The sequence below is a fragment of the Falco punctatus genome, assembly GCF_963210335.1.
Source record: "Falco punctatus genome assembly, chromosome: 12".
Taxonomy (NCBI): domain Eukaryota; kingdom Metazoa; phylum Chordata; class Aves; order Falconiformes; family Falconidae; genus Falco; species Falco punctatus.
Window position 1 is genome coordinate 29,511,433 of NC_137592.1, and position 23,578 is coordinate 29,535,010.

Genomic DNA, 23,578 nt, shown 5'->3' on the forward strand with positions numbered 1-23,578 from the left:
GTACAGCGAAGTGTACGCACACAGCCTCCAAAAGTATTAACGTTCCCAAATAGCTTCCCTTATTTAGCAGCACTCTCATGGGGTGAGGAGGAGGACAAGCCCCTGTGAAATTGGCTTTGGAGGGATTAAGAGCAGGGGGCACAGAAATCTTGCTCCTGTACCACACCACCACCTCCTCCCTTGGTGCACTCTGTGCTTTCTGTAGGCCTGGAGGTGTAAGTATTTGTTACCGTCTCCAGGGCTGTGCAGTGGTTCCTCTCATGGATCCTAAATCCATATCTGGACTGAAACAGATGCAGCAGGTGTGGCAAGAGGAGCCACAGCCTTTGTGGGATGGCAGGCATCTGCCTGCTGCCTTATGCCCGTGCCAGAGGCATTGGCAGGCTGCCCTTGGGCACGGGGTGGTGGATGGCAGCTTCTCCAGGCACTGAAGTCCAAGCAGAGCCAAGGGACTCCAGGGCAAAGGCAGGAGGAGGAGAGCCATCCCTGTCAGCAAGCCCTGGGTAGTGGGGCTGGCACAGCCTCCTCCCTGCTGCTGCTGTGTCTTCTATCCATCCCCCTCACCTCTGCTCACTTGTTTTGTCTGCCTGACGCAGAGGAGTTGGGCTGCAATGATAGCTCAGGGAGAAACGCTGAGACAAGGTGGGAGGCACAACCGAAGGGAGAAATGCCGAGACAAGGTGGGAGGCACAGCCGTGGGGTGAGTGTCATCCATCACCCTCGGATTTCATGGCCTAAACCCCCTTCTCTTTGTCTCTGAGGGACAGGAGTTACACCTCTGTCCACGGAGCTGGAAGGTGCTTTGTTTACTTGTGGTGTGTATGACCTGCAAGATCTAAACATAGTCATTAAGCTATAGAACGGCTAACATGTCTTGTGGCGGTTCTTTTTCCCCCCAAACTAACATCCTGCATCCTCTAGAGCTCAGAGGTGACAGGAGATGAAGAATGAAATTGAGGTTGTCAGGTTGTCTCAATTTTACTGGATGGCAAGGAGAATGGTTAAAAGAAAATAGCAGCTGTGAGTGCTAGATTTTTCTTTTTCAGACACTTTGTTTTTCTCATAGGCACTGGCATAAAAGCTTCCCTTTTCATTATTACATCAGATGAAACCAAGGGATTTTATTCCCCGTGTTGGAAAAAATAAACAATTTCAAGCTTCTAGGGCAAAAAGTAATCAGTAATGGCCAGCACAATGTTGCACTGCTGTGCCCTCAGAAATCAAATCTAAAAGGCGAATTGGACACGTGACCCAAAGGCCACAGATGTCACTGGTTTCCGCTGAGGTCCTTTGGCCAAAGCCTGCCACGTCAGGCTGAAAATGTTAGGAAGCCAGAGGGAGAGCAATGAGCCGTGATGGACTTGGACGTCCTCTTCTGGGCTCTGCCTGCTACACACAGGGTACGTGACCTGAGGAAAAGCATGCTGAGACCCAGGTTTGTCAGAAACACCAAGCCTTAGTGATACCAGCTTAAGCCAACAGCAGTGGTCGAGTTTTGCATCAGACCTTTCATTGCAGCTTCTTCTCTGCAACAGGTACAGTATGAATACTTTGGTGTTTGCAAGTAGAAAAAGGAAGGGGCTTGAAAATTAAATTAGGACTGCTCGCACAACACTGTGAGCCCCAGGGAAAGGCCAGCCACAATTTCATGCTAGGCATCGTAGCTTCTGTATCATCTATTATTTGATTTCTCATTAAAGCTGGCACAGGGACGTTTTGGACTTTTAAATGGTCTTTGTAATACTAAGCATTTCAAAGTGCTCATTCGGGTGTTGGCTCCGGCCTGGGGAGGGGTTGACATCATTTCTCCTTCCCAAAAGGATGCATCAGAAACTCTCCCTGAACTTTGATGGGACGGGAGGGCACCCCATGGCCATGGCTGGGATAAAGAAAGGGGACCCAAGGAGTATGAAACTGTGGGCTAGGCCTGGGGCTGTGTGTGGAGCAGCGAGGGCAGTACTTTCTGTGCCGCGGCGGGAGGCTGCCCGCTGCAAGCAGCCGGTTCTCCAGCAAGTGCCAGCACCAAGGGTGGCCGCAGGGATGCTCTGGGGACGTTTCTGTCTCTTGCTGCCCTGAAACAAAATCGTGGGGACTTGGGAAGGTCTGTGTTGCACTCCACACCAGACAAGCAGGCGGGAGCTAAGAGATGTCGGCGTACTCCCACATGCCAACCTGGGTCACCTTATCCATGGGAAAATGTTTCCTGCAGGCTCTCACTCTGCTCCCGGTGCTGGCAGGGCTAACCTTATGGTGGGCTCACAAACTCTGTCTCCCTCCAGGCATTAACAGACAACACACCCGTCAGTTTTATGCTAACAAACGCTGGGAAACAGCATTTTTGCCTCAGTTCTTTAAGCAGGCAAGAGATCCAGCCCTCCTATTTAATGTTCATTTAACGGGAACAAGTCCTAGAAAAAAGCAGACATCTGTAATCACTCATCTCTGCTGCTGAGACGTGAAGGTATGACATTGCAGGCACTTCTTCATAAACAGCAGGCTGTTTGTAAAGCCAAATTCAGAACATGGAACACAGCAATTCTGTTTCCATTAAACCTCATTTGTAAAAATATTTTCTGGGATTTTACCGTTTACTGCCATTTTGCATTGAGGTCTTATTCCTCACCTCCTCCCCGAGGCTGGGAGAACATCATGATGTTGGGACACAGTCACATCCAAGAGGCAACAGGCTGAGCAAACAGAGCTCTGCTTTGCCGAGCTCTAAGTGCCAAATTGAGGAAGGCAACGGCCAGAAGCTGCTTGCAAAGCTGCCAAAAGGTTCAGGAAATTATGTGGTATCCCCACCAAGCCATCGCAGCCATGCCCCCGGGATGTGCCCTCCGTGCTGCCGGGCTGGTGATGGATTGGCACACATTCCCACTGACCTACATTAGAGGGATTCATGAGTCACACATTAAAAAAAAAAAATAATCATTTCTCTAATGAACAGACTGCTGTTACTGAGGTGGTGATTTTGTGTGAGATGCTAAGCAAGAGTCTTTGGGTATTTCAACATAATAATGTACTTCCAACATAGCATTAACAAAAAATAACTGGCATTGGGCTTCTATACAGATATTCATGGATTTCAAGGCACTTTATGGATGAATTGGTGCCGTTGTGCAGGTGGGAAAACTGAGGCATAGAAGAATTATTTCCTTCTCTAGTCCCACAGTAAGACAATAGCAGAGAAAGCAAGACAAAAAAAGGGAACAGGATTTCCAAAACTCCTTTTTACTTTTTTCTGAACAATGGGAGAGCCTTTAGAAAGGCCTGAGGCTCAAGTGTACCCAGTGGTAGAAAGCCAGCGGTAGAAATTTTTAGGTCGGGAACAGATTGTTTCTCGGTTTTTAACAGGATAGGCAGTGATTAGATGAAAACTTCATTAATCCAGGGATGTGCCGTGTCATGTATAATACAGGAGTTCAGATGGATGGAGCACAATGTTCTCCTCCGGCGTGCGGAGCCGAAGCAGTGAGGTGTGGGTAGGGATGGTGATAGCTTCTGGGGTTGCAGTGGATCCACCCTGGGGTGGTTCAGAGGGACACACCAGCAGAAGGATGGGTTTGGTGGCATACAGGGTCCAAGACATGACATCCTCTTACCAAGCTGTTTAAGGCCTGCTTGATTGCTGGGGTTTATGAATCCAAACAAATGTTTACCAGCTACTTTTGGTGATCCACCTGCACCCACTCTTTGGAGAAATAAACCAGCTCCAAACTGTCTTCTTGCAAAAAGAAATGAAGGCATGCGAAGCTTTGGCAAGTTGGAGTTTCCTGGGGGAAAGTATTTGAACAAACTTTTGTTTCCCCTGTAAAATGGACAGATTGGATGAGAACTTCTGAGGAAGAGCACGGCTATAAGCCCCCTGTACTGCTGATGTGGAGACACTCCCCCGAGGCTAATCTCATCCTAATTTTTTTTTAAGGTGTGTGTTTTAACAACTTAATCATTAGGGAAAAGACTTTATTTTATTTACGGTATATTCATTCCTTTTCAAGCCCTGTTTTTCCTGTTCTCCCTTGGGGAAATTCTAACCGCAGCAACTTCAAGCTGAAAAGATGATTTCAGTAAGAGTTGGTTCGCCCACCTCCGGACCTGCGGGTGGGGCAGCCGAGCATCCCGCAGTGCCAGCCGCCAGCTGCAGATGGCAGGGCTGAACTGCGGACCCGCAGATGGCAGGGCTGAACTGCCGACCCGCAGATGGCAGGGCTGAACTGAGGACTGTCCGCAGCCCGGCGCTCCTTGCTTTCCCAGCCAGCCGAGCGCCCCCAGCCCGGACACCGAGGGGCGAGCAGCATCTCCCGGCTGAGGCTGGGATGCGCCGCTTCGGGAATGGTACACTCCTCTGGCAAAAGAGATTCTTTCCCTTCACAAACACCCGCGGCTGCTGTTTTTAGCGCTGGGGTTGCTCTGAGAGTGCTGCACCCACTTTCTTCCACCCACAGAAGAGAAAAATGTACAGAGAAAAGCATCGAAGATAAAGTTTTGGGGGGCAGCTTCTGCTTGAGGAATCATTAAGTACGTGAGGATATCTTAGTCTGGAAAAGAGACACCTACATCGGTGGTGGAGGGCAGGTGCTTAAGAACGAGCACTTATTGTCTCTGTAATACAAGAACCAGGAGCATCAAATAAGTCATTCGCTGGTGTGTTCAAGCAGGCAGAAGGAGGTAGTGCTCTGCATGGCCTGGAAATGGTAGGCTCATCTCCGCAGGACACTGGGGCTGCCAAACCCTTGTGGTGCTTTGAAAAGCAATCAGACAACTTCATAGGAAAGGAATCAATCAAGGGGAACTCTCCAGCTCATGAGGAATCCAGTCCCTGCCATTTTACCCTTCCCAAAGTGGCTGCTGTTGGAGTCAGCTGGCTGTGCGGATGGCCCCTTCAGCTGGCCTGGCCCAATGCTTTCTGTGGCCTTGGCCTGGGGACCAAGGTCAGGGGATGCTGTGAGATGCTCAGCTTTCACTTCCAAAAGAACTTTCCCAGGAGAAAACTTGAGCCTGTGACCCCAGCTACATTGCACAAGATCTGAGGCTAGAAGATCCAAGAATATATTAACATATCTTGACCTCTAAGTGGGATTTGAAGGAGAGAAGGTGGGACTGATTCCTGGGTCCCGGTTTCCAAAGGCATGGGATGGCAGCATTGCACTGTCCCTTTAAGCCTCTCTGCACTCAACTGGAGCCAGTGGGGAAAGGCAAGGTGAGCTCCTGGTGTCAGGACTGCTGTGCTTTAAAGCATCACCATGATTTAGAGCATCACCGTTCGGTAGGCAGAGTTTGAGCCTGTTTCTCACATGCATCTCATGCACAGGCCAGGCCCTTGCTGGCTTGGGTGCTACCTTTCTTCTACAGCCTGTGGAAGAGCAGGCTGCTCTGCTCTCTGCTGCAAGCAATGCTTTCGGTGGGAGGATGCTGTGTGCGCCCATGTCCTGCAGCACAGCCCCAGCAGCCGGGGAGCCCGGGCTGCCCTGGGCCCTCTAAGTGCAGAGCAAGGCTGGAGCAAGCAAACCCTGGCTTCAGTGTGGCTTTCCTACCAAGAGGTTTGAGTTCCTGGATCTGGATTTAGGTGATGGTGAGAGGGAGCAGGAGGAAAAGAGCAATCAGACCAGCCTGGTGATGTGCATCACCACACAGGTGCCTCTGGAGTTACAACATCTAAGTTGGCACCTTTCTTAAAACCTGTTTTCCCCTTTAAGGAAAAACAACTCTTTTCCCATCTTAATTAGGCTTAATTAGTAATATGGGAACAGCTCTAATTTGTAGCCATTTCCTGGCAGCTGCTTAAATAGTCAGTTCTGCTGCCCTCAGTGTGGTGGGGTTGATGGCAGCAGTGGTTGTTAAAGCTGATGGAGGAGGACTAGAAGGTGTTGTGCTCTGGCTGGGGATGCTGATGGCCTGCTGTTAACAACTGGATAATATGAAATGCTGACCAACAATTGCTCAGGTATGTTGGCTTCTTGGCATCAGCCAAACCACCTTTTATACTGTTTTTGTGGACTTGATATTCAGGCTTTTTAGCTTGATGGCTGATCTGGTTTGACAAGGGGGCTTGTGTTCCTGCCTGCAGACAAATTCCCAGGGCTATAAGGTTGCCAGGGCTGATATCCCTTAATACTGGCCAGGCATAAACAGGAGTAAAGAATTGTCTAAAGTTTCAGCTAAAACATGTGTGGAGATGACATTTGATCATCATGTGTCTACACAGCCCCTCTGCTAGCAGCAGGGCATGGCTCATCACCTGCAACACCTGGAGGGGGTACTTGTTATTTGTGAGGACATTTGGTGATGGGGACCCCTCTGGCCAGAGGCAAGGTGGGTGTCCATTCACTGGAAATTAAATGTGTCAACTTTGAGCTAAGGATGAGTCTGAAGATCTTGAGAAATGGGAAGGTGGGCCCAGTCTCTGCATCCTTTATCAGTGTATCCACACCACCTGGGGGGGCGATGGAGATGCAGCAAGGATGCTGTGCTGTCTAGTGGCAAGGGAAGCTGAGCATGTGCTAACCTGAGATCATTTGTAAGATTGCTTGGAGCATGCCTTCTTGGGGTTTTTTTTTTGGTTTTTTTGACTGGCCAAAGAAAGGGACTATTAAGGTGGAAACAACTACCATTTGCTAGTTAATAAATATGGGGGGAAAGAATAGCCATATGTGTTTCTGATCACTTGTGCTTGGTGAAGTCATGCTGGCAGAATAAGCTGTTCCTTACATTTTGTAGCTAAATGAAAAAGTCACCCTGTTACTGACCAGCCAGAAAGCAGAGCAAGTCTGATCTTTGTTTATGCTGTGCCCTGGCTCACTGCTGTGGCAATGACAGAGGAACGGGGACCCACCTGAATGCTGGCCTTAGCTTTCCATGCTGGAAAAGGGTCAGCCCGATCCAGTACAGCATCCATGCGAACACTGATCGGTGCAGGCAGGGATGCTGGGTTTTTTCCTTCAGCAGCACGCACTGGCCTGTCTCCAGATCCTTGGTAATCTCCATGTCCAGTGTCTGATTTCCGCTTATCCTAAATTTGCTCAGTTCCTGGGTGTAATCCTTTGCTGGGGTGGGGGAGCGTAATTCTATTTATTGAACTACTTTTCCATAATTGCATTTGCCTGCGGTTGGCTCTCTAATCTGCCTTTCCCCAAATCTCGCACGGTCATGCTGGAATCCATTTAGGGCTCCATGTGCAGCAGGGAGGGGGCCCGAGGAGGCAGCCGGGCACACGTGCGTGCGTGTCTGCGTGCCCGCATGCCTGTGGGCGCAAGCAGAGCGGTCAGCATGGCCAGTCCTGGGCACCAGCTGCCTCCGGCACTTGACGGGCTAAGCCGTGCCTCCGCCTGCCAGCGGCTCCGGTCCCAAGCAATTACGTGGAGCTGCGGCATGCCAGAGTTGTCTGTTCTGCTTCACAAGAAGCTGAGCAAACAGCTTTCTCCTCTGTTTGTTTGTATCTAGCTCCCAGGGTGAGGGTAACTGACAGGGTAAGAGGTAAAGCAAGGCCAGGTGATGGTTGTGACCTGGGCTGTCCTGTCCTGCTCTGTCACAGCGAAGCAACAACTGCGCTGGCAGGACCCACCCGCAGGAGCTTGCGGCACCTCCAGGCAAGGCTACAGCCATTTTGCTTCAGCACTTGCAACACAGAGGTCTTGTAGCCATGAGGCCCGGCTATGGCTGGGGGATCTCTGTCCCTTGCCCTGCCCATGTGTCCGACAGCCTTCTGCCTCTGCCCTGCCTGCGGGGCCCAGGGATGCTCTGCTGCAGGAGCTGGGTGGGCACTCCAGGCTGGTGAGCATCCTGCTCCCAGTTTAGCAGCGCTGCAGGCAGGGAAGCCAGCCCAGGAAAGCTCCCCAGGGTTTCTTTTTCCTGGGAGGTCTCTCATCTATTCCTGGAGCAACCCCAAAGATATTTTGCACAAGAGCCCATGGCCCTTGACCAGGCAGTTTCCCTTGGACTATGATGATGTTGAGCAAAGATCACTGCCGAGCTCTGCTGGTTCCCCACCCTGTGCCTCCCACAGTGACTGTTTCTTCCACCCCGAAGAGACCTGCCCCTACTCTTCCTCTCTATCTGCAGCCCCATCAGTCCAAGAGCAAACACACCAGAAAGCTTGATACGAGCTTGCTTGCAAGAACAATATCCTGCAGGGATGGGGCCTTGGCTAGGTGCTAGTATATAATTTTTGGCTTACAGTTATTTTTTGCTTTTAAAGAATACCAGAGGGGCTAGATGACAGGGGAGGAAGGGATCTCGGCAGAAATTTTGATAGAGGTATTACAATAAACAACCTGCCAACACCAAGGAATTCGATCAAAAATTTTGTTTAGGGGCAAAAAATAACAAACACAGGAAAAAAGATCCAACATTTTCAGAACTAGATGTTTCCTTTAGTGAAGTCGGAGTGCTTTCTTAAATTGTATTTTTAACTGCGGTAGAAAAACAAAGTCTGAATCCAGGCAAAATAAATTGGATGATGCTGTAAAGTTTTCAGAGTTTCTCTAGATGGGGAATTTGGACACTTTCATATGCTAATTGAGGAACAGACAAATTTTGGATGCCTGCAGTTCTCTGGGGGCTCATCTTCCCATACTTTGCTCAACTCTTTTTTGAAGGAAGAGAGACATGGAGTGCAGAGTGGTCGCTGTAAGGAACTGGTGGTGAAGTGCCCCCTTTTAAAGGGGTTTGGGCATGTCCTGAGATTTTTCTAGCTCACAGGCATCCAAAATATGAAATTATCATCCTAATAGAGCAAAGCATGGTTGTGAGAGGCTGCAGGCTCTGAGGGCCAGATAGGTGCTGAGGAAATCTCATAGTCCTGCTTTGTGGGGATGCTCTTTCTGGCTGTCAGAGGGGAGCAGCTCACCCACACAGCTGGTTTTCCTGCAGCACCTGAGCCCTTTCGGCTTCAGCTCCCTCCTGGCCTGCAATATGGAGGCAGAAAGGATGGATGTGGTTCTTCGTAGCCGTGCTCTCAACCCCACTTGGCTGCCACGAGATGTGTTGCAACACACTGCAGCAACGAGTTACCCCTTTGCTAGCAAAGGGAGCGGAATTATGCACCCATCCATTGCAAAAACGTCTCCTTCCCCTCTCATGATTTGGTTGCTAATGCAATCTAAATAGTAGAGGGTATTTTAAGCAGCTGCCACTAGATGAAGAGGGTCTAACAACCTTTGCCCTGAAACATTCTGGAGTGTTTTTTGATCAGCATAACAAACTCTCTGAGCGTGGCAGTAGAAGATCAGGTATTACAAATGCCTGGAGAGTCTGACAGCTTAATTTCTTTATTTATCTTCCCTGAAAACAAAGTACTATAGCAGAGAGGTTAAGCGAAGTATCTAATAAACATGAGACACTTTTAACATGCAAAACCTGAGGTTACAGTCTTAGGGAAGGTATCTCAACAGAAGCGCAGTGCCAAACTCCCCAGGGGTTCCAGCAGGTTAACTGACAGGCACCAGTTACCACGCACTAAACCCACGCTTTTGGGCATCAGATCGGGGTGAGGTCAAAGTCCAGCTCCAGCTTGTCCCTGCAGGAAGGGGCACACCGGGCAGCGATTAAAGCTGGGCTGGGGATGTGTGTGGGGAGGTGCCAGACATAGCATCAGGGCTGGACTTCAGCTCTTGGGAGTTTGGGCCCCTTGGCAAGGCAGACCAGTTAGCATTACACCTTCATGTTAACGTTGGTGTGTGCTGGACTGGGACTAGATTCCTACTTGGCACCTGTTTCCAAATCAAAACATTAACATTCTGAAGAAAATTGCCAGTCGTGCTCTGCCAAGACACCAAACCGTGCCGGTCCTGGGTCAGAGATGTGTGCCGCTGCCCAGGAGAAGCAGGCGAGGACAGAGCCCAGCCTGCATGCTTTCCTGCTTTCCTGCTCATCCTCTGCTTCTGCATCCCCAAGGCTTTGCCGAGGGAAGCAGTGGCATCTTTTTGCTCCAGAGAAGCTAGAAGGAGTGATGGAAAACTCTTGGTTTGAATCAAACCGGTACCGACTCAGACCTGCCCCTACCATCAAGCCGAGCCTTTCTTTATGCATATTGTGCTCTTCTGGCCTCCAGCCAGGGCTGGAACAGCATTTCTGAAACATCGTGAACACCTGCGATGAGTTTCCTAATACAGGGCTGCACGAAGCTGTGTGGAAGGTTCGGATAAGGATGCAGGATTTCAGCTGCGTGTTTGGCTCCACTCGGCAAACGTGGGAAAACTGGCTGATGGGTCATCTCTGCACACAAGCTGACCTCTCCAGCACAGAAGATCACAGGGAGCCTGTTCTCCCACCTCCTTTGTGCAGCTCCTTTCGAAACGCAGGAAGCAAACAGCAGAATTTGCAGGCTGTTGGTGCTACTTGCTTGGTTTCAAGCGCAGCTTAAAGGCTTTTCTTTCTCATGGAGTTCTTACCTTTTCTCCTATGCTGATCTTCATTCCCAACAGCCAGGACCTGAGCTAACGGTGGCAGGGAAAGATACTGCATCTCTTTTTGAATTGCACAGCTGTGGCTTTGCATTTTGAAGGTTTAGTACCTAGGGAATGAGAAATGTCAATATTACCATACAGTTTTCCTTGGGTAATATCAAAATCCTCCAGCTGTCAGGTTAATTTAAAGCCAAAAAAGGAATCGAGTTTAATCACAATTTTGTGATCTTTTTCACCTCTCACAGGAAAAGATCCTCTGGCTACACTAGAAGGATGATAGATGTTTTGAGTACATTGATTTGTTAAAAAAAAACTTGCATTCTTTGATCTGAACATCTCCCTGAGCCAGGGAGGAGGGAGTGTCCCAGGCTCAGGAGCCAGGATCTGTTTGAAACACATCCATTTTAAGTTTGTACTCTATACTGGTTTCTGTTTCAGTGCCATCCTGTTAGTCTGGTGTGAGACAAACAAAAAAAACCTGCTCTGGCTTTCTGGTGGCCCTCAGACAAGCTAATGAGCACCCTTGGGAAATGCACCTTCTGAAATCATCCCAAGTCCTACAGACGGTGGCCCAGCATAGAGCAGCACCTGCCTTGGGGTGCTGGACCCCCTCCAGAGGCACCATCGCCCATCATTCCCACCACGGCTCCTCCTTTGCCACTGGTCTGGAGTCCTTGGGAACCAGCCCCAAGAAAGGGCTTTCTATTCCCCATTCCCATTTCAAGGGGAGGGAGGGTAGAGGAACAAGGGGGTTTGAAACTGGGAAGGGGAAGATGATCCTTGCTGGGGGAAGAGACAAGAAGAAGTTGCAAAGAGGTGTGAGATTTAGAGGTCCAAAGACCCTGACCATCATTAGCGAGAGGCATCCAGCACGTCACTGCTTGGCAGGGGTAGGGCTAGGAGTCTGCAGCGTGGAGGGTGAGGGAACAGAAAGGACTGGAGAGGTCATTGATTTTCTTAGAGGAAAAAGTGAGCAAGAATGACCTCAATGGAAAAATATTTTCTCTCTCTTTCTGTCTCATGGACAAATATAGCCCTACACATTATGCAAAGGCAGTGTTCAAGCATGCTTGGAATGAGCAACTTGGGAGGCAAATTGCTGCCACTTGTCCTTACCCTTGTTTTTTGACTTTTATTTCCTCTTTTCCCTTTGTCTTGTCCCCAACAGCTGCCACAAAGCCACCTCGGAGCAAGCCCCTGCCTGGCGAGGAGAGTGGGCTGCCCGGGGGGGGCAGCTGCCAGCAACCACGGTAACAACCACTGGTCCTCACAAAAGGACCCGAGAGGAAAGATGGATTGAACCAGGATTATGCAGGTTAAAGAAGACATTAGGGTTGACTATTAGAAAGGTATTTCCAGCAGCAAGGAAATGCTGGACTAGGTTCCTTGGAGACCTTGCTGCTACCTGTCCCAGGGTATCTTTAGCAATGTGTTCAGCAATATCTGTCCAGAAAGGCACAGGCACTCACTCCCTGGACAGGCTTACTGCTCAGCACCAGACTAGATGATTTTCTTGCTGCCCTATTCCTGTGATATTTCTCTCTCTTTCACTATGAATGTTACAGAACATTTTTCCTTGGAGTCAAAAGGCTGCCAAGTGCCTTCAGCTGTTTCTATTGCCTCCTGTTCCCCCAGCCCCAGCTGTGTTTTCCTGCAGGCTGCAGCTCCCATGGACCTGCTTTGCTTCAGTGGCTTCATGGCTGCTTGTCCTCTGTTGGCTCCTCTGCAGGAGCCAGCTCGGAGGGGATGGAGGGGTCCTGTGCCTCATGCTGTCCCCCAGCCGGTGCCAACCGCAGCTCACGCCAGTGCACCGTGGGCAGAGCAGCAGAGCAAACGCCCGGGAGCTGTTTCTGAGCAAGGCTCCCATCCTGTGGTCACCCCTGCTTGTGTTTCGCTTGCAGCGTTGAAAATGTCAGCCTCCTAGTGGAACATGGAATTGCTCAGAAAAAACCCAAATGCAGAGGTGAGCGACTGGACATGGTGGTTTTTGGGGAAGGAGAAGGAAGACCCAGGCTTGGGTGCAAAGAGGAAATCCTGCCTTGTATTGCCAGCAGTAACCAAAACCTGCCCTGTTCTCCTCTAGGACTGATAGAAGCAGCTCCCAAGCCTTAGAGCCAGCTCTTCAACCAGACCTGGGACTGAGCAAAACAGGGCAGCACTCCGGCTCGCTCCCCCACGTGAGCCCAGGGCAGAGGTGAGTCTCCCAGGGCAGGGTGGCATGGCTGGGAAGATGCAGAAATAAGTTACCTGCAGAAGAAACTGCTGGGCTAGTCTTTTTCACTCAAGGTGGGTGCATCCATGTCTTAGATTTCTGTATCACTTGCTCTGGCCAGGAGGCTGCAGCCCCTGCCCTGGCTCATTTCTGGCAGCTCCCCTCTGGCCCTGGCTGCATCTCCCAGGGCATCATCCCAGGCTCTGCCCTCACCCTCCTGCAGGCTGCAAGCAGCGGGGCAGGGCCCATCCTCTTACTCACCAAGTAATAAGTAATAGTAGCAATAGCAATGCTGCCCTTCCAAATGCCAGAAAAATCCCCAGGTTGTATTTATGAGGAAAAAAATAAAATTAAAGATGAAGTAGTCGGATGTCTTCCTTAAACCCAAACCATGAGATAGCTGGAAATGGGCACAGATATCCTCACTGCTACCCCTCAGCTCAGCCACTCCACAAAGGGGTCAGGCAACATCTGCATCGCTGTCTCTAGGATGTGTTGCCCCCTGGCCAGGAGGAAAGAGGGAAGAAGAAGAGCTGAAGGAGCTGTAGTCGCTCCTGTGGGTGATGCCATGCCCACTGCAGACAGTGAAGACTAATGGTCTGGGCAGTCCAGAGGTAAGAACAATCTATGGTTGAAGTTGCTGCCTGTTGTTAAACCAGGGTTGTGTTTCCCTCTTTTCTTGGATTAGTGTGATGCTGAGAGCATGGAAGGGGTCTCCTCCACAAAGCTAGTTGTGTCTTATTTCCAGGAAATCAATCAAAAGGGACAAAACTAAAGCAAACAGATGGATCTGTAAACAGAGAGATTTTTCTCAGTCTTTCATAAGCAAAAAAAAAAATAATAAAAGCAACAATTACCTTCCCCAAAAAATAGCAGCAAATGTCATCTGCCAGCACTGTTATTTCCACTCCCGGTGGGGAAGCGGGCTGGTGCTGCTCTCGGATTTTCTGTGAATGAGCTGGGAAGCAAAGCAATCGGGCAGAAAAGAATAAACCATTCATCCAAACACAACAGCCAGCAGAAGAACGGTTGTAAACAAGTCAAGTTTTCTTACCTCTTTGCCATTTCGAATACTCATCTGTTTTGTGCGAGTTGGCAAAGCTGTGAGCAGTGGGATGTGGGGCACACATCCTGCTCGCCAGGGCAGAACCCCTGGGGCAGGCTTTGTGCCCGTTCAGAAGCGTGAGAATGAGGTGGCATTTGCCCACCTAACGAGTCATGGGGGCTTGCAAAATATTAAAAATTAAACTAATGAAATTCCCCAAGCTTCATACAGAATTTTTGTGCTTGTAGTTAGCAAGATGGTCAGATGCTGGTGGCTGGGGTCAAGCCAGTTTGTAAACCGCCTTAGGTTTCCAGTCCTTGCTGGTGCAGTGCCTGGGCTACCTCGACACTGCTAAGACAGAGGCTGAGCTCTTCCTCACGTTGCCTCTGAAACTGGCAAAATCCACCTTCACCCCATCTCAGGAGAACCCCAGGAGCAAACCCTGGTCCCTTGTGTCAGGGACCTGCTCAAGCACTGGTGGCCAGGGCTGCGCCCGCCCTTGGTCCCACTGCTCTGCAGGAGGAGGGGGGACCTGCCGCTCCTGCTGTGTGCGGGTTTGGCCGGAGCAGTGAGGTTCAGGCACCACGGCTGTTCCTCCAAAGGGTTCATACCCATCAGCACAACTTCCTTTGGGAATGCCAACATTAGTTTTTTCCAGTCATTTGAGGTTTTTGATGGAGAAGGTGCCTTTTCCAAAGAAATGCCACTTTGGCAAAACATCGTGTTTGTTGAGAAGTCAGTTTTCAGCCAAAAATAGTGTGTCAGGGAACAGTCAAGCTACCCCTGCTTGAGCCGTACAGCCTTGGGTCTGGGGGAGGTGTGTGATGGAGCAGAGGTGCCGCTGCAGATATGTTCCTTCAAAGAAATTATTTCACCAAACAGGGCAGGACAGGATGGAAAGGAAATAATAAATGCAATTTGTTAATATGCAAAAGGATACAGAACAGATCTAAAGCAAAAACAGAGAAAGGGAGAGGCTCTCCATCATGAGGTGATGGGCATTGGACAAGAGGAAGACTAGCTGTGCTGTCCCGGTGGTCACCGTATGACAGGGAAGAACCTGCCACAGCCTCTCCTAGGCACATGTCTTAGGAGACAACAATAATTTTATTTAGTTTGGCCCATTCACAGCACCTGACAAGTGGGCATCTAGAAGGGCTCTTCTGATTTTTGCTCTGTAAACCCTGAACGCAGGCTTCACAGGAGGAAATTTCTCTGTGATGATAATCCCTGAAAAATAGGGAAACAGGGAATGCCAGAAGGTTCTGCTTCAGGGCAACCATCAGCTGGCCCTGGGGGCTGACCGCCCCTCTGGCAGCGGGTCTCGGGAGTTGCATCCGACTGGCTTGGGGAAAAGCACCACCACTTTGGTGTGCTTGTTTTCCAGGTTCTGTACAATTTATTGCCAAATAAGTAAACACTTTGTTGAAGTAATTTTTTTTTCTTCGAGCAAACACAGTATAAAACATGGGTTTGTGTGAAAAGCCTGAAGCCGAACAGTGACAGATACCTTTTTTGCTACCATCAATCATGTGGAAGAGCTGTTTGGAGACTGCTGTCTCTAAATAACACCCGGCTTTGAGAAGTGATGTATGTGGCCATTCAGTCTGTCTTTGGGATGATAAAAGCCTTCAGATCAATCTCCTCACAGATTTCTTCATCTGCATCTCCTGGACCTGATGACGGGAAACCTGGGATACAAATCTCTTCTGGCTCTTTTCAAACATTTTGTTGCGGAGTTAGCGATGCCATATTGATGAAACCCGACAGCAATATTTTTTATTTATTATTTTATTTATTTATTTATTATGATCAGCAAGGCTCAGATTTTGGCGTTACTGGGACATGCGTGGATTTTCTTGACTGAGCCAGGAGACTTCCCCACACACACACACATTATACTGCCAGGATGTACAGTCCCTCCACCTCTCCCAGACCACTTAAGGCAACATCTATTCATGAACGATGCCATGGATAGATGCATAATTTGCCAAGTGCCCAGTCTTCCCATCCCATACAGCAGGGCAAGCCTATATGTAGGAAGCCCTTCCCTCCAGCTCCATCCTCTTCTGAGCAAGGACAACTGACTGAGGTGGTCCTGCCCCCCACCCCCCCAAGGGATGCCCTGTCACTCTGTGCTACCCCTGGTAATGCAGATTCTGGTCCATTAAGGGCTGTCTGTCCCTCCCCTCTTCCAGGCTTCTTGTAAACTGTTGTTTTGCTCCTCAGGCCATACATCATATGTCACCAGAAGTGTTTCACCATCTTCCATTGGGCTACGTGAGAGAAGAAAGGGCCAAATTGGGGAAAGGGATAGTCCAGGAGATCTGGAAGGACTTGCTGAATGATTTTAATTCCCCAGCTCTAATGCAGCATCCTCTGCTCTGAATTGTTGTTCTTTATTCCCAATGATATTCCAGCTGAGGTACACCACAGGGCTCTAGATGACTGAAGACCCATCATGACCTTAGAAGAGAGGCCAGAGGCAAAGCTCTCCATGTCTGTCTGGGATTGCCTTCCTCACCTTTACTGGAACGAGCCCATGAAGGACCCTGACAAGCTTTGCTTTTTCTACATGAGACCTGTTCTGCCTAATCTGCACGTGTGCTGGCCAAAGCAGGGCCCCAGGCCACCCTCCTCCAAGCTCATGTGCTGCCATGGCTGCTCCCTGGCTTACAGGAGCTGTCTCAGTGCATCCTGCACCAGGGTGGGCTGGACAGGGATGTCTGAAAGGCAAATGTTCATGCTAATCGGATTAATGTCTTCCATTAAGGTCACTAGCTATTAAAGTGCTAATTTTCTTCCTGAGCCCGAGGGCCAGAGTTTCCAAAGCAAGATACCGAGGAGAAGACTGATGCAAGGTGAGCTTCTTCTGGGCTACCTCAGGCATCCCACCTGGGTCCTCGCTGCCAGCAGCTGAGATGCCTTTTACAGACATGTGCTCTGAGATTGGTAGATCCTGAGCATCTGGCCATCAGGAAAGACTGAAGCTACACCCATCGCTGTAAAGACCTCCTTTGGCTTCAGTACAAACAAACACACCCTTGAGCAAGAGACGCTGCAGACTTTTACCATTTCGTGTTGTGTGCAGAGATTTGGTGTGATGGTGAACCAGGATTTAGTCTTGCCATGCTGCAGCTGGCCTGTGAAACAGCTGGCGGGCCAGCCAGCTCTGCAGATACCTGGGCTGCCCCACACTCAGGCCCGCAGCTGTCCCTGTAGCGCTGAGCTGTGATGCTGTGAAAAAAGTCAGACCTGTCTACAGCTGCCCCACGCACAAAAATGTGGTACCTTCGAGAAGACTAATGAAAAAATCAAGAGGGATAGCTTGAGACAAAATCACTTAAAGGTATCTTCTTGAGTTTATATTACACAATGCAGTTACAATAAACACAGGATCAAGTACTGTCAAGCTTCTAAAAACAAGCTATGCATATTAGTGCCCCTAAGCAATACAGCAGCTAGGATGAGGGCTCTCGGAGGAGATAACCTCTGTCTCTTCCCCTCAGTGCACACACAAAACAACATTCTCATCATTCTGATGTCATGGCACGTCCAACACATGAAAAAAAACCCCGACTAAACCAACTCCAAATCTCACAGACACATCGAAGGAGCGCAGCCAGCAGAGGAAACAAGCACACATTTTACATCAGCCTGCATCGCGTTGCTATGCTACCAGGAAATCCACACGTGTTGCCATGACGATGTCACTTCATCATCATTCAGTGCACAGCTCAAACGAGTGCAGCAAGTGGTTTGTGCGCACATGCCAGGACAGAAAAATGTGGGCTCGAGTGAGAGCATTACCGTGCCGTGGGCAGGGGCTGCCGCCGCCGCAGCTCCCACCAGCTCAGGCAAAGCACCCAGGGCCGCCGGGAGGCTTTTCACCTTTTCCTCTTAATGCTTTTTGTGGTTCAGCATTGTTCCCCTGGTGTTTCTCCAATGAGCCCACGTCTGCTAGCTATGACCACAGCCACGGGCAGCATACAGATGGGCAACCCATTCTGCGTAAGGTGGCAGCATCCTCCTTCCCTCGCCGCTCCCAGGGAATGGCAGCAGCCAGGGGAAGTTTGCAAGGGAGAGTAAATACTGCGGCTGGGAAGAGCGGCAGCTGCTTGTGTGTCCGCTGGCAACGCACGCTGCTTCACAGGCACTTACAGCAGTAGTATGACTACTATGTGTGATGCTCATGATGAGTAGCACCAGAAAAACCAAGGTGACTATATTAAAGAGCAATAACTGAGCCAACTGGAATGTCACATAATGCCACAGTAGCCCAGGACAGGTGAGCAAGCTGGAGCTTGTGTAGGTAACCTTAGCTTGGCATCACTGCCTGGATCCTGCAGCGCCGAGCAACTCAGGGATGGGAAGAGAAGAAAAGGCTCGTACTGGAAAGGGGGCATGTTGTTAACCAGGCCTCACTATCAAGCCCAGTGGTCAGCAAACCCCCAAACCCACAACCATATTGCAGGACTCGGGCAGGGATGCTAGTGAGCACAATCTCTGCCTCCCTACAGAAAATAACCACTGCGGCCAACACCCACCCTTACTACCCTCCTCCACACTCACCTTTTGCCACATGAACTACTGCAAAAAATAGCATCAGCTTCCAATGTCTCAAGCACTGCAAATTATGGCAAGTTTTTAGCGAAGAAAATCTTGCCAGGCAGGTGTGACAGCTAGTTCTGGCCCTAAACACACTGGAGGGATCACAACTGGTCTGTGACCACGATGCAAATGAAATGGCAGGTCATCCCAAGCCATCAGCTGGGTTATTCACAGCTGACATTGGACTGGCCATGCCAAATCAAAAAAAAAAAAAAAAAAATGGGGGAGAGGGAGAAGTCCTAGATGAAGAAACAGCTGGAGAGAAGGATCTAGAACCAGTCACTCTGAGGAGCTGATCAAAACTAAGGTTGCAGCCCGATGTGACAGGAGAAGGGGTGGCTGGTGTTGGATGCGATGAAGGATACGTGCGAGCGAGGAGCTCAGCCCTGCAGCTGCGGTGGTTGGGCTGGGACAGTCCGGTGGTTCCTCTCTGCAGTGCCCATCACCCCGCCGAGGGTGGTGGGTGGATCCCCATTGATCTCCATGGATCTGACTTACCTGGTGGTAGCAGCAGCAAGCCCTTTCCTTCCCTCTTCTCAGATGAAACCCACAGCTCCTCAGCGAGACAGGACAAGGTCTGGGCACTGCTGAATCCCACCTAAACTCTGCAAGACCAATAACCAGAAAAGCACATGCACGGGAGCTTCCCATGGCCTCCGGTGTGAAGCCTGCCTCAGTTTCTCCAGAAACCCAGCCAGCCTCCCCCCTGCCCCCAAGCCCACTGCCTGTGCCTGGGACCGACTCGGCAAACTCAGCAGGAACCATTACAGAGGCTCTTGGGCCAGGTTTGGACACCACCAGGCACATTTCCTTCTCTGGATGCTTAGTACCTGCTCCAGGGTTGTACTCGGGGTTGAGGAGCTGAACCAGTGCACGTGACACTCCGAATCCTGGTCCTGCTCAGCGCTGCTCTTACCCTGGAGAGCAAGGTGTACCAGCAATGAAATATCAATTCCAGCTGTTGCTCTGTTGGTATGTATTTTGCCTGCGTACCCAGCAAAATGCTTTTTCTTCTTTTGCCTTTCCTTTTTCTTTCTTTTTTTTTTTTTTTTAAATTTAAAATTGCAGTGCCTGCCTATGTGGTAAACACATGCATATGAACAATATTTAGAAAATGAAAAAAAAATCAGATCATTTGCCAGTCTGTTCATGCTTGTAGCAGCACTCAGGGTTTGGGTTTAAAAATAACCTTTACATTTCATTTAATAACCGCTATCAAAATCCTATCTCAATCCTAATGCAGGGGTGGGTTTTTTTTCCTCCTTCCCGCTTTCCACATCCATCTAGTCTGAGGGAGGAATGACAAAATATTGTCATTACGTGTCCTTCATGTCTCTGTACGGCTCTTTGTAATTTAGCTGGTATTTGACTCAGACATTTGAAAGAGCAAATCATAACACTGCACATTCATGCAGCTCCTTTCCCAGCGAAGGAAAGAAAAAAATTGCTGGCACCACACAAAAGCTTCTGTATTTTGCTTTCCATGTGTATTTTCCCCTTTGTGCTCTGCGGCTTTTCAAAACTACCAGACTCGCCCAACCAACACAAATCTCTTTTCTTTTCATTTTCTTCTTCCTTTCTTTCTGGAGGGAGGTTGTGTTTGTGTTTCCATCAGACACCCCCAGGAGAGACTGCGAGGGGAGGCAGGTGTTTGCGCCTCGTCCGTGCCCCAACTGTCAAGCCCTGTGTGGGATCCAGGGGCACTTACTCCGTGGAGCCACGGTTGTGGTACCCCTGCCCTTTTCCATAAGGAAAGGCAACGCTGCTCCTGCAAGGAGAGATGCAGGGAAAAGCCTCTCTTGCTTCGAGCCCAGCACTTGGACACGGTTACATGAGGGCAATGAGGGCTTTACCCAGCCTGCAGGACCATCTTTACAGAGATTTTCTCTTTCCTTGTTTCACAGTTGCAACAGAGGCAGAAAAATGGTCAGTGGAGCTAAGGAAGGAGCGTGAGGTCTCCACATCTGGCCAGGTGGAAGCTGGTCGGAGCACAGGTCTGTGCAGCCCTTCGCCTGGAGGCAGGCTGTGAGGAGGAGAACATAACGAGGGCAATAACACCCGGGTTCTTGCTCACAAACCCTCCACATCTCCTGTTGCTGGGGAGCTCAGCGCTCCTCCAAAAAGCTGTCTTCTGCCAACGTGCCCGCTCTTCCCTTGGACCCATACGAAGCTTTTGGTGTCCTCAGCACCCTGGAACAAGTCACTCCCCTCCCCTTGTGCTCACCATGCAAAAAACCAGCTCTTCCTTGCTGTGGCCCCACCACGGCCAAGCAATGCCGGGAGCAGACCTCACGCCGGAGGGACATGGGGTGACCCTTGCCACACACAGCTGCCCCCGCTGCTCCCCCTCCCCGTCTCCCAGCCAGCCCCCAGCCCCACGGGACTCCCGCCCGGCCCCAAGGCAAGGCCAGCGCAGCGTGGGAGCCTTCTGTTTCTTCGCTATTCAGCTCCCAAGTGCTCGAGCAGGCAATGAAATGGTAGCTGCAGGATAGCGGGCGAAGGCTTGGGGAGGGAGCCACAGAAATGGCTTTCAACAGCTGGCGGGGAGAAAAAATAGCTCTGCTGGTGCATGGCTATAAAAAGGTTTGTATGCTGCACTTTGAAGGAGAAAATTGACTCCATTACAGTCAAGTGGCTCGGTGCCTTCAGCTGTGTCTGGACACTTCTGATTTGCAAGGAAATTGTTTTGATGCCTTTTGTTGTGCTCCTTCAGCAGAGCTATGCAACTGATGTGCTCAGCCACCTGCGCTCCGCACCGCTGCCTTCCCCGCGCCTGCTGCACCCGGGGGACCGGGAATAACTGCCTTGAAACTCTCGATTTTCCCTGGGTCCTGCCAATGTTTTCCCAGCTACTTTTGAGCCCATGGTCTCTCCTGTCCGGTGGCACCCCTTGTTTCCATCGCTGCCCTCAGGCTGCTGCTCTCATCCCAGGGCTTGGTGGGGGAGAGCGCAGGGCTGGATATCTGCTACAGGAGCACAGTAGGTGCCTCAGGCTCAGATGAACACAGGCAAGGATTTGGTCCAAAGTTCCACCTGTCTCAGAGGATGACAGCGCCTCTTTTATTTGCTGTGCTGGGTTTCTGCCTGCACACCTCGCCAGCAGGCAGCAGAATGCCAGTACCGCGTATTGCTGGGGTCTGGCTTTGTGTCTCCCACAGAGATCCTCCTCCTCTTCTCCTTCCCGGGAGATGCTATCCCCAACGCCTCTGAGGTCTGGGGAACACAAAGTTCATGCCTCTTTGGGACCATGCCCATGCTCCCCGTTGGGACCCGTGGTGTCACGTACCGTTTTGCTGTGGGAACACCCAGCCAGGCGAGGACCCTTGCATCGACGGTGCTGTAAGGTTGTGAGTTCAGTGGTGCTTTTCCCCGGTTTTGAAGCATCCGTTGCGTTGAGGCATGGGCGGGCATCACCAAGTGCCACCTCCCTCCAGCCAACCGACACACACCCGTGGCAGCCCTGTGCAGGCATCGCTGTCACTGGGTCTGGACACCTGGGACCCAGAAAAAAGAAATATCCTTTAGCAGAATTTGTCAGATTGGACTTGGGATAGGGGCTGCAACTTCCAAGGACATTGAACCGAAGCCAGCAGAGCTCCACGCGTTAATAGCAGCAGAGAATTTGGCCCGGCGTTCAAGTTTCACATGAAAGCCCAGACTTTAAAGTGATTTCTGGCTTTGAAATACCCCGTGTGCTGGCTGCTTCTGTCTTTGTAAATTACTTGTTTTGTTACCGTCACATACGTTTTATATACATGGGCTTTTCTGGCATACGCTTATTCCCTATAGGAAACACATATGCTAATTTTTCCCTGTACGGGCACAGCCTATCAAGCTGCTAATGGAGTACAATGGGCGATGGAGAATGAGGTTTTCATTTTCATTTCAGAGCAGCAACCCCAGCAAGCAGATGTAGCCAAGTGAGGCTGACATTTAAAGCAACTACTGAGATTACATTACTGAGATTATATTTAATATGGATGGCCAAATCTTTCAAACAAAATCAATGTTCTTTTACTTAATAATACCCTTGCCACATCTTAATGAAGGCTCCTCCAGCTCAAGGCCCTACTTCTCTGCAGTCATTTTGTTGCATGACATCTCTGACTGCATCAGATGGTACATAATGCTATTTTCATCTGTTTCTATTGGATTTTATGTGTTCCCATCCTTGATTTGTCGATTGCCGGATCAATTAATCAAGGGACTCTTAGGGGAGAAACATTTTCATTACTGAGGAGGAAGGGGAAATCATTTAAATTCTGCATCTTCCTGCAACATCCAACATCTATTATTAACTCTTCCCACCAGGCACGGACAGGAGAATGACGAGGGACCTAGAGACTGGTCTGTGGCCACCTGAGTTATTTGCAGAAATAAAAACCAGGCTGGACTGATCCCTGGTCTGCCGCTTGGTTCTCGCACCAGGAGAGGCACCCAGGCAGCATCCCGAGTCGCAGCAGCCCTGGGGGAGCCCGGGGGTCCAGCAGCAGGTCCCTGCACAAGGTTGAGCCTGTCACAGCCAGAGCCCGAGGACCGAGCAGGCAGCGCTGGAGCCCAAGCAGCACTTGCAACAGCTGTGGGCAAGACAAGAAAGACACTTGTCATCCCAGTAAATTCAATTTAATTCGTGATGCTTGAAGAAATTTAGCAGAGACAGAAGCTGTACTAAAACTTTGTGCAATTACAGAGCCTGGCATAAGACTCTTCTGAAAGCTGGGGGGGCGGGGGAAAGTTAATTTATGTATCAGCTGGTGCCTGTCTCAGGGTGAAGTGTGCCTCAGCAGGGACTCCTGAGCATCCTTGTCAAGCTGTAATTCTGCTGCAGGTCCAGCTCTAGTATATTCCAGAAAGTAGGGTCCTGGCCCCAAAACAACCACCAGTGACTGCGTTTTCTGCCGTCACCCCAGCACAGGCATGATTCTTACCTGCAAGCACGCTTCTATCACTGGGACCACCGTAATATTTCCCATCTTGATTCTCTCTTTGCATGTTCTGGGCTGCGTTGCATTCTCTCTTCCAAGATGCAGTGCTGCCTTTCCATTGGGAGACTCTGTAGCAAGGCTGGTGGCTGGAGAAACCAGCTGGGAGCTGGTCCTGCCCAAAAGACAAGCTCAACACATCAAGTCCGAACACTTCTGAATGCCCAGGCATTAAAAGCAAATTTGGAGCGGGTTTTGCTCTGGACAGGGAGCTGAGTCAATACCTCTGCATGATCCATCCCTCTCCCCAGATATTTTTAGAGGCGTCCCTGGTCTGTGGGGCAGGTTTTCACCCAAATTGATTGCCCATGGACGTCTCCTCACA

General features: G+C 50.1%; 1 long non-coding RNA gene across 1 annotated transcript; it reads left to right on the forward strand.

The window, feature by feature from the left end:
• Positions 1–5,066: 5,066 nt before the first annotated feature.
• LOC308072251 lies at positions 5,067–19,326 on the forward strand. The gene is made up of 2 exons (XR_013931606.1): positions 5,067–12,366; positions 12,487–19,326. It is a non-coding gene; the product is annotated as an uncharacterized lncRNA (long non-coding RNA).
• Positions 19,327–23,578: the final 4,252 nt, after the last annotated feature.